The 11,337-nt window shown below is 38.9% G+C and overlaps 1 pseudogene; it reads left to right on the top strand.

The window, feature by feature from the left end:
• Positions 1–5,498: 5,498 nt before the first annotated feature.
• On the top strand, positions 5,499–5,791 carry LOC131483812 (10 kDa heat shock protein, mitochondrial-like; annotated as a pseudogene).
• Positions 5,792–11,337: the final 5,546 nt, after the last annotated feature.

The following is an 11,337-nucleotide window of genomic DNA, read 5'->3' as shown; positions in this document are numbered from 1 at the left end:
AGATCATGACCTGAGCTGAAGTCAGATGCCCAACTGAGCCACCCATGGTCCAAAATGTACATTCTTTTTAAATAAAAAATATATACTCCTTTCAGAATTTCTAGGCAGAAACCACTGTATGTGTTTTTTTTTTAATTATGCAAATTGGATCATCCCACAGACCCTATTCTGTAGGAATGCAGAATACACTATTAGTGTAGACCATATTCTTCATTGAGAGTCTTTGGGGCCAGCTGAATTTAAGAGTTCAGAATCTTCTGGATTTTCGAGCAGTGATAGGATATGTTCACCAAATATCACATAATAAGGCTGGTATGGTCTGAGGCCATACCTCGTAATTAAGCACATTCAACAGTTTTGCGCTGTTTATGAGATCAGTTAAGTCTTACATATTTCCATGTCAGGACGGGTAAATATTTGCTGTCAAGTGAGTTTAGGATTGGTCAAGTTTTGTGACTAACGTTTCAAAAAAGTTTAGTTTCTAGAGCATTTTTGGAATTTGGAATTGTGGGTAAGAAATTGTGGAGTATGAAATATATTGTGGAGGTATGATTGCCAAGTCAATCCCTATGCATAAATCTTTCTCACGTCTATAGAAGTATTCCATTATATGGATGACACATAATTTATTTAACCAATCTTTTATTGTTGGATGTTAAGGATTTTCCAATTCCTGCTCTTGTATATGATGTTGCGGTGATCATCCTTTGTGTTTATTTTAATGTAATTGTACAAATACGAAGGGAAAATGTTGCTCATTTTCTAGCCATAGTTGATTTCTCCCATTGTTGAAAGACATTTATGCAGAAGATTCTAAATCCAATGGTGGAAAATATCCTGGTAAAAAGAAAGGAGGGTCATAGCTTTGGGAGTCAGGACTCACTTTCTAGTTCAGGCCTCTCCATTTGACATGGACAACTTCGGTGGGGGGGGGGGGGCGCGATTTGTACACTAGTTTCTCAGTCGTATAAAAGAAAGAACTGTAACGTATGACTTCTGCCAATTCTGAGTTTCTATGTATAGGCACTGCTCTGAGTTCCTGAGAAACAGCAGAAATCCAAAACAGACAATCCCTGCTGTGATAGGGCTTCCATTTTAATGAGAAAGACCAAGGATAAACATGATAACAAAGTATACTATTTAGTGTGTTGGATAGTGATAAGTGGTAGAGGAAAAACTTAATAAAGCAGGAAAAGCTAAGACCATCCTATTCCACTGTATATGTGTATCATTCCTTCTGGGGCTCTTAAAATATGAAGAATATGAAAAGTGTGAAACAACGTACTGCATTTCAACAGGACTCGTATGGGGAAGGATTCCATTTCTTACAATTCTAAATAGATTTTGGTGGTCAAGCCATGTTAACTGCTGACATTTCTACTTCTCAAATAGTCTCAGGAAAATGGTTATTGAATTCTGTGGATGGAGGTGGTGGGGAGAGAATATCTGTGCAGAGGAGCATTTAGCATCCTTTGTGACTTGAAGGCTGAGACTGGAGTCTCTCTCCTCCCTCCTCTCTCTCTCCTTCATCCTCTTGCAAGACTTGGGCTTCCATACCTCACATTCTCACTGAGGATCTACTTTATTTTCCTGGGAATCTCTTCCCTTCTTTCTTATTCTTATCTAAATCATACTTAATTTTCAAAATTCAGATCAAATTCCATTTTCTTGCTGAAACTTCCTTTGACCCATCCAATCTTCAATTATCTTCTCTTTCTTTAGTTCTCTCTATCCCTGGAGAGATAAACGACCCTGGTCTATTGTTGGGAGAGTGAAAAATGTTGGGATGTGCAAAATTGGGGAGAATTTGTATGTGGAAAGCCACCTACTGGGATATTGAAAATTTTAAATTTGGATTTTAGTCATGACCCTGCCACTAGCTATATGGCACGGATTAAGTTATCGAACTTCTCTGGCCCTTAGTAGCCTGGTCCTTAAAATTAGTGGGTTGGACTAAATGATCCAACCTAGACACAACGGATAAAATGCAAACATTCAGCTGAATTTTGAAGGTAGGGAGAATGTTGTTTGGGGGCACATTGTACATTGATGGGTGGTGTGGGATTATGGTTTGGCTTTGGAATTTATGTCCCTCGGACCCTGTCCATTGTTGGAACCATTCACCTTCCTTTTGAGCAACCATCCACTCCCTGGGCCCCTTACCCAGCCCCATACAACAGCTCACTGTGCTAGCTTTGCTGGTCATCTTTGTTCCAATCCACTTGTCTTGGCCCATTCCTCCTCCATATTTATCATGATCTGCATCTTCTCAACTTTAGACCTACTCCTTGTTCTTTCTATCTCTAACTCTCTCTTCAGGTTTCTCTCTCAGTATTAGATTCCTATCTATGAGTCTGTCTACATCTTGATGATAATTTGGATATTCCATCTGCTATGGATCTGATTGTATCTTGAGTACACATTTCTCCTTGCTCTAGTGAGGAATACCATCAGACCTAATCTTTTTCTGAGACTCAGATGCAAGAAAATTATTTCAATTTTTTTAGGTCCAAGTAATGACTCTGCTGTTGGTGTTATCTTCATTGTAGTCTCTGCATGTCAGGATCAGTGCTTTTTTCTGCTGATTCTCCCAAGAACCTTATGTAATGTTCAGCTCTTATTAGATGCCTATTACTACCTAATTCATACACTCCTACTTCTCAGTCTTCATCTAGCTTATTTTTTGTTGGAGGATCTTATGAAAACAAAGGGGTGAGGAGTAAACACTGATAAAGGAAAAAACTTAAGTGTCAAAAGCTGACTTGTTTCCTCCTCTTTTATTCCTCCTGTTTTAATTTTCTCCTCTTACTACTTTTAATATATTAATGGAAATTATATTGTATGAATGTCAATATATTTGTTTGAATTTAATGAAAAATATCTATTCTAGGTAATCACTCTGCTTTTTCAGGGAACCCTATTGTATCATTTTATTAATATTTATTAATTTCCTATAATTAATGTATTCACTAATTTCCTACTAAATAATTTCATAATTAACAGCAAGCCTTAATGTTTGGCTGACTAAAGAAAGGATCAGTTTTGTTGTTAGGACAGAAACTCATATGAACTAGCTTAGGTCAGAAACAAACAAACAAAAAGAATGAATGAGTGAGTGAATGAATGAATAGGAATTTATTGAATGTCTGAAAGTACTCCTAGTAATTGTAGAATAAAAACTATAGAGATATGTTGTAAGACACTGGAACCAGGAACTAGAAAATTCAAATTCAAAGTTATTTGCTCTGTCTTTCCTAGGATATTTGACCTCTTGGCTCTCCTTTTGGCACATTTACATTCTTTTCCCTTGATCTTATTGTAGATTCTTTTAGTGTGCTGTGGCCTGCACCTGTTCATCCTAGCTTCTGCTTTGCCTGATTTCCTAGCTCTAGCACTCCTCAGAAACCAAGTGAAGTCTAGCTTATATATTCCAATTCTAGATTCCAAGAAGAGATTCGGACTGGCACAGCTTTGGTCAGATGTCAATTCCTGTCGGGTCAGCAGTGGTGAAGGATGGATTGAGCTGGGCACCACATACATGGCTACAAATATGTGCATGGTCACAGGCAAAGGGGTGCATTTACCCAAAAGATCCTAACTATGTTGGCACAGAGCGGTTCCTCAACACAAATTTATTATATTTAATGTCAGGCTCACAAGTAAAGCTTATACAAAATATGCCTTTCCCACCTCTTTAATTTCCTTCTTGAAGTATTATAATTGCTAAAGCTAAAGCTAAGATGTGGCTGATGTCTAAATATAGAAATAAACAGAATAACTGAAAGGCTGTTGGGAGATTTAGCCTGAAGGGCAGTCACTTTTTAACTTTATAAGTATTTTAGATCTTGATTTATCTGTCTTCCTTTGGGTGAAAATTTGTTTGATCCTATCTTACTATTAGAAAAGTCATAGCATGCAAATTTTATTCATTCTTATAAAGTAGAAACACATTACCTTTTGTTGACAGATACTAATTTATATGAGGAAGGCAAAGGAAAAATGGATTCAAACAAATACTGTAAGTTCAATAGTATACTAATTAATGGATTTTCTAATTGGTTTTCCTTTTTTTTTTTTTTTTTAACTTTTCCCCTAAGTCTGCTGATTAGTTATGATTGCTTTATTACAAGGCTTTGGAGGACATCTGAAAACGTAATCACCTAAGGATGTTTGTCCCTGGTTTTGGGGATGGATCTTACAAAATGTTAAAGCAGCACCATCCAATAGAAATGTCATGTGAGGGGCATATGGGTGGCTCAGTCAGTTAAGTGTCTGACTCTTGGTTTTGGATCAGGTCAGGATCTCACAGTTCATGAGATTGAGTCCCAAGCTGAGCTCTGTACTGTCAGTGTGGAGCCTGCTTGAGATTCTCTGTCTCTCCCCCTCTCTCTCTTCTCTCTCTCTGTTTCTCTGTCTCTCTCTCGAAATAAATAAACATTAAAAAAAAAAAAGAAATTTAATGTGAGCTACACATAAATCTTCAAATTTTCTTCTTAAAAATATTTTTAAAATTTATCTTGATTTACTTATTTTAAAATAAAGAGCCAGCAGGGGAGGGGCAGAGAGAAAGGAAGAGAGACCATCTCAAACAGGCTCTGCACTGTCAGCATGGAGCCCAATGAGGGTCTCGAACCATGAGATCATGACCTGAGCCAAAACCAAGAGTTGGATGTTTAACCTACTGGAACCTCCAGGTCCAGCTAGACTTCAAATAGGATCACCATTGGACTTGCCAATTGTATGAAATAATAACTTACCATGTTTGTTTAACTTAGCTTGAACTGGGTTGATTAGTGTCACTTACAATGAGTCCTGATGAGTAAACTACTTGTTTCTTTCTCATTCCTACACTCTCCCTTGCCATTAGACCGTTTCTCTTATTCAAACCTTACATACCCATGCTTGCTTGCCACAGAAAATCAAGGCAGATTTTACTTACCCTGCAAAGGAGATCAGGAGACCAATTGCTGTTTGGGAAAGGCAGAGGTAAAATAAAGTTAGAACATTCTATTATGAGAGTTCTATGTGTGCTGGAGGATGAGTCAGAGACTATCTACCTCATTGACTTGGGAAATTCAGCTTTTCAGCCATCTGCATTTTCCTTTCTCCCTATGGATATAGGAGGGATCCTGAGACATAACAGGGGGATTCCTGGATCAAAGGAGACATGGCTACTTCCTAGATGAACAAGAGTCCATTCAGATTAGAAAGACCTTTACTAGTCAGTGAAGCACAACCATCACGAGTGTATGGAATGAGAGATGTGTTATAGGATTTAGACCCTGCACAATTGAGGGAGAAGCTGAGGAAACAAAGATCCAGAAGGAAGAACTGGAAATCAGACGGAAAGGCATTAATCAGTCTTCTTGGATCACATGGCCCAAGGGTCAGACTGCAGGTCTCCTTGCTGCAGTGGCAGCTCCAGAGCAGAGTAAAATGGGTGGGTGGGTGGGGGTGTAGATAGGGAGAGGGGGTGGAGTCATGGCAAGACCAAGAAGATGTTTAGAGAGTTTCTTCCTCTCTTTGCATTTTAGTTGAAAGGAGTGCAGCCAAAACTATAACCAAAGGAGGCATTAGGCTTCCAGAAAAATCTCAAGGAAAAGTATTTCAAGCAATAGTAGAAGCTGTTGGATCAGGCTCTAAAGGAAAGGGTGGAGAGATTCAACAAGTTGGCATGATAGTTGGAGATACGGTTCTTCTCCCAGAGTATGGAGGCACCAAAGTAGTTCTAGATGACAAGGATTATTTCTGGTGTAGAAGTGGTGACATTTTTGGAAAGTGTGTAGACTAAAATACATCATTATTGAAATGGTGCTTAGTGAAGCTGCCCATTCCAGTAAAGTTGTGAAATCTTTAATCATGTAAATAACTTTCATGTCTCTTTTGTAATATACTCATGGTATCCAAACTAATGATATTGCACATCTCTAGAATTTAGTTTTGGTGTATTGATATAAACATTACCAAATACAAATGCATAAATGAGTGGTTAATCTTTAAAAAAAAATCTGTCTTCTTGGGACCCCTGGGTGGCTCAGTTGGTTAAGCATCTGACTTCAGCTCAGATTATGACCTCGTGGTTCATGAGTTCCAGCTCTGTGCTGACATTTCAGAGCCAGGAGCCTGCTTTGGATTCTGTGTCTCCATCTCTCTCTGCCCCTCCCCGCTCTCTCTCTCTCTCTCTCTCTCTTTCTCTCAAATAAATAAACATTAAAAAAAAGGTAAAAAAAAATAAAAAATCTGTCTTCTTAAAGCATTGATACAAATGGACAAGATAGAAGATGCAGGGAAGTTAAGAGAAGTCAAGAACATCCAGTACCTGAAGTAAAAACACAAAGGGGAAGTTCATGGGGAAGTCTATGGGAAGTTATTGACTCTCCATAACTATTGCTTCTGTGGGTCTGTAGCTAGGTTTCTGGTTGTGGGTGTGGGCCTCTGTAGCAGTGTCAGTAGTTGGGAAAAGAGTTAGAGGGGGCCAGAAGAGAGTGAAGGAAAACTGGAACTTGCTGGGCACCTCTGCATTGGTTTTTCATTCTATTTGACTGCAAAGACCTTTGGAGAGTAATAGCCACTATTTCACTTCTGTCTCCCAAGTCCCAAATTAATCACTGCTAACCTAGAAACATACAGGGCAAGAAATTCAGGAAAATGTGGTTTCCAGCTTGGCCAGACTGACTTTAGGGGAACCCAGGACAAGGTCAATCTCTGTGGTGATACCAAGGCAAACCATGAACCATCCATTAAAAGGCAGCACTTGACAATAAAGTACAAGGTACAGTTAGCACAACTCACCCTTTGGGGAGCAATCGAAGCTTCTACATCAGGTTAGTGCTTTCTTTGTGTCCTCTTTGTGTCTTTAAGTAGATCTTCTAATTCCCCATCACAAAGGGGATCCTGACCCTGCCTATCACCCTGTTTCTTCCTTGCCGTTGGATTGTTAAGACTTAGCATCTGGTTGCTTCTTCTTTCCACCAAGTTGTTTAGCAGTGATACTTGGCCAAGACCTAATTTACTTCTGTTGTTTCTAACTATTTCTTCTGGACCTAGACATGTTTAGGATAACCAAGACTCTCGCCAGGCCAGATTCCCAGCTAAGCCCCAGCTCCTATATAGCCATAAATGGCTCCTTCACCTCAACTGGGGAGGCCAGCCTTCCTTCATGCTTACCAAATGAGTGCACCAACTGCTCTAACATTGAAACTCTTTATTATTTGTGATTTTTTTCTGTAGGTGGAAGACTTCCTCTCAACTCATTGAAGGGGTTCCTTCTCCTCCTCCTCCTCCTCCTCCTCCTCCTCCTCCTCCTCTTCCTCCTCCTCCTCTTCCTCTTCCTCCTCCTCCTCCTCCTTCTCCTTCTTCTTCTTCTTCTTCTAGAGGGAGAGAGAGAGAGCAAGAGAAGGGCAAAGAGAGAGAATCTTAAGCAGGCTCCATGCCCAGCACAGAACCTGACATGGCTCTCAATCTCATGACCAGGAGATCATGACCTGAGCTGAAATCAAGAGTCAGACACTTAACTGACTGAGCCACCCAAGCGCTCCTCAATGAAGGGATTTTCTATGCTTGAGTATGAACTAATAGATTGATACGAAGAATATATAGTCAAAGAAACATGGATTTGGTGCCAACAGACTAGCTTTTGTATATGTAATGTGGTAGCTGGGTAAACACAAACAGGAATCTCAACCATAATCATAGCTATTTCTCTCCACACTTAGCACAGTAAAGCAGATGAGTCCCTGAGGACTTAAGGACACTGCAGTATTGGCCCTGGAAGGCTACCTCTGGACTTCTTACTAGGAAATGGTTTAAGCCACCGTTTCCTGAACCTCTATTACTAGCAGATGCACACCAATCCCACACACAAGATGCAAACTTCTGGGATCCTGCTCTTCATTCTCAGTGTTCTGAAGATGAATTCTACCATGTGGGAGAAATACAAATGAAGTAACATTTGGGTCTGGAAGACTTAGAAGGAACCAGATGCTCTGTCCTAGTCTACTATATCTAAGTGGAACTTTGAGCATGTGTGCACTGAGTGCAAAAATCACCCAATGTTAGATTGAGCTGACCTCTGCCTTCAGAATCAAAGAGCCAATACCAAAAATAAAAACAGAATTCTGAATTTGGCCCAGAGAAACTCAGCTAGTTTATTTGGGCATCATCTAACCCCTGCAGGCACTTGACAATTTCCATAAAGTATCAATAGCAGTACAGATTTTACTCATGTCTTATTACATCTTGATCTCATTGTCTTTGAATCTTAATGTTAACTTTTCAATGAATCTTCATTGCTCTGGACTTGGTGCTTTTATGTTTCCTTTATGTATTTTGTAACAATCCTGGGAGGTATAGGTCATAATTATTTTAATAGCTAACATAGATATATATGTATATATACACATTATGTGCCAGACACATAGTTCTAAGCATTTTATTAACTCATTTAATTGTATATCACTCTTGGAGGTAGTTCTTATTAATATCATCATCTACCTTTTACAGGCGAGGAAATTCAAATACGGAGTTAGATTATCCAAGGTCACACAAGCAATGAGCGGTAGCACTTGGGTTCAAACCCAGGCAGTCTGGCTCCACAGGTCATGCTCTAACCACTAGTCTACATTGCCTGCTATTTTAAAATAAAACCAAGACTCAGGAAGTAAGTGAATTGCCCAGGGACCCGCAGCTGCTAATGAGTGGAGCTACTGTTCTAACACAGGTTTTTGGAGTCTAAAGTTCACATCCTTCCATACTGCTTTCATCAGCTACAAGATGTGTGACTTTAGGCAAGTCACTTGATTTTGTCAAGCCTCATCTTCCACCTATAAAATGGGGATAATAACGCTGATCTCACAAGGGTATTCTGGGACTAAATACAATTAATTACATAAAATGTTTAACTCCATGACATCTAAGTTAATGCTTAATAAATATTAACTTCCCAGATAATGGATGGGTTCCCAAGAAAAGCTCTTTATTCTCAATGTTTGATAAGTATTAAGAACATGTTAACTCTGAGCATGTTACCTAAGAACATTTAACTATGGAAAGCACAATGTACATAAAATATTGACGGTTTGACATAATTTCTGTTCTCTAAACCTTGATAATTGCATTTAGATTTGCTTTAGAACTAGATGGTTGTTGTGTCCTGGAAATACTTCTTGTCAAGGGCAAAACAATTATTGTGTAAGCCCTTAAAAACTGACTCCAATTAAGGCTCTTTAAAAAAAAATAAAATATATATATATATATATATATATATATATATATATATATATATATATATTTGTGATCTGTGTCTATATACTCTCTTAAAATAACATTCTTTTATTTCCATATCAAAATTTTAAGGTAAGTTAAGCCTGGAACACTAAAAAACAATGTTTGTTGACCTGATAATCTGTTTTCCCATTGTCTGTTGAAATTTCTGTTGATGGAATCAATGGAAATTATCAGGTTAAGTATAAGTCTCTTTGTTCCTCTAAACAAAATTATGATGCACTTGTCAGATTTCAAGGACATGATGAAACATGGTTTAAAAATGCTGTAGATAATTGTAGTACAGAAAGTAAAAGGTCTCAGACAATAAAAAGTAAGAGCCAAGAATATTTTAAACTCAAAATAGATAGAAATATTTTTATAATGTGAGGAGTAGCTGGAAACAGATCAAGAGAACAAGAATATTAATGGTTTTTGCAGCGTGGTGTCCATTTCAATGAATATTTGGGGTTATATGTAATATTCTTTGCATTCATAGACCCACTCCTAAGTCCACTGCCATCATTCCAGCCCACCAACTCTTACCTACATGATGATACTAGCCTTTGAATCCTTAGCATTTGTGTCCTACTTTGCTCCAACTGAACATATTAATTGATTATCCGTTGCCCTCGAGATGAAATCCAAACTGCTTAGTCTGACATCAGGTACACCATTATTGTGAGCATTATACAAGATAATATAAATTGATTCATGAATTTGTTCATTCAGTGTAAGTTGACCTTTTGCTGGTCCATTCCCTGTGTTAAACTTTGGGCATGCAGATGGAGATCTTGGTCTCACCATCAAAGCAAAGTGTTGTCACCTTGTAGAGGGGAGGACAGACAAGAATAACATCATTCACCATGCTATGTGGTAGTGGTATAATAGACATAAACCAAGGACACTGTGGAAGTTCAGAGGAAAGGTAACATTTCCAACTTACCTCCCACTGTTTCTTTATTCAAACCCTGTGCTCAACTGGTCTATTTGCAATTCTCCTAAATAAGCATGCACATGTCCATCTCTCTACCTTTGATGATATTGCGTTTTTTTATGCTGAAGCTCTTCATTTTCTGCTTATTCATTCAACCAATATAGATTGAAATTGTACCGCATGCTTCAGTATGTGTGCTCTCTGCCACACAGCAGTGAGTGAAAGAGGTACAGCCCTCTGGAAGCCTACAGTGTCACCTTTCCCCTCCCCTCCTGCTCCCTCTAAAACTCCCCTTCTTTTAATTGTTTTTTAAGGTTTTATTTATTTTTGAGACAGAGAGAGACAGAGCATGAATGGGGGAGGGGCAGAGAGAGAGGGAGACACAGAATCGGGAACAGGCTCCAGGCTCTGAGCTGTCAGCCCAGAGCCCGACGCAGGGCTCCAACTCACGGACCGCGAGATCGTGACCTGAGCCGAAGTCGGACGCTTAACCGACTGAGCCACCCAGGCGCCCCAAAACTCCCCTTCTTTTACTACTTGGCCCATGGTGTCTTCTTCCAGAGCTCCAGTAAACTTATTTATTATCTGTCACGTGTCAAATCTTATACAGTTATCTGGGATCAATCAGTGTTTTACTGGTGAATTTATCCATAGTAACAGGAAATGTAAGTATCCTTGTTAGATGAAAATTTTAGATGATTTTTAAACTCTGATCTTACTCCTTTAGTTGGATGATGGTTGGCAATCCGCAAAAGACTCCATCTCCACACCTGTTACAAAATGTGCAGAATGAGCAGATGAAAGAGTTCCAGGTGTGAAGTTACATTTCTTTAAAAATCTAACATTTTAGTATCCATTTAATAAGCTAGATCAAATTTCTTCACATTTTATTTCTAATGCTCATGGATATTTAGGGCAAGGGGAAGGAGGTCAAGGTGGAGAAAGAAGGAAGAAGAAGATGAAGAAGAAAAGGATAACAAGGGCTCCACCAGAAAGAGGGGTGGAAACTTACTGAAATAAGGGCAAAGAACTTCCTTTGCACAGAATATTTCATTTTCAGGGTTTCTTTCCTCCTACTCCCCATGTCAAATCCTGTGAAAAAGCTGGGTGTGTTGTGAATCCTTTGTGTGGGATTCAGA

The sequence above is a fragment of the Neofelis nebulosa genome, chromosome 8 (assembly GCF_028018385.1).
Source record: "Neofelis nebulosa isolate mNeoNeb1 chromosome 8, mNeoNeb1.pri, whole genome shotgun sequence".
Classification (NCBI taxonomy): domain Eukaryota; kingdom Metazoa; phylum Chordata; class Mammalia; order Carnivora; family Felidae; genus Neofelis; species Neofelis nebulosa.
This window is presented reverse-complemented; position numbering and strand designations above follow the sequence as displayed.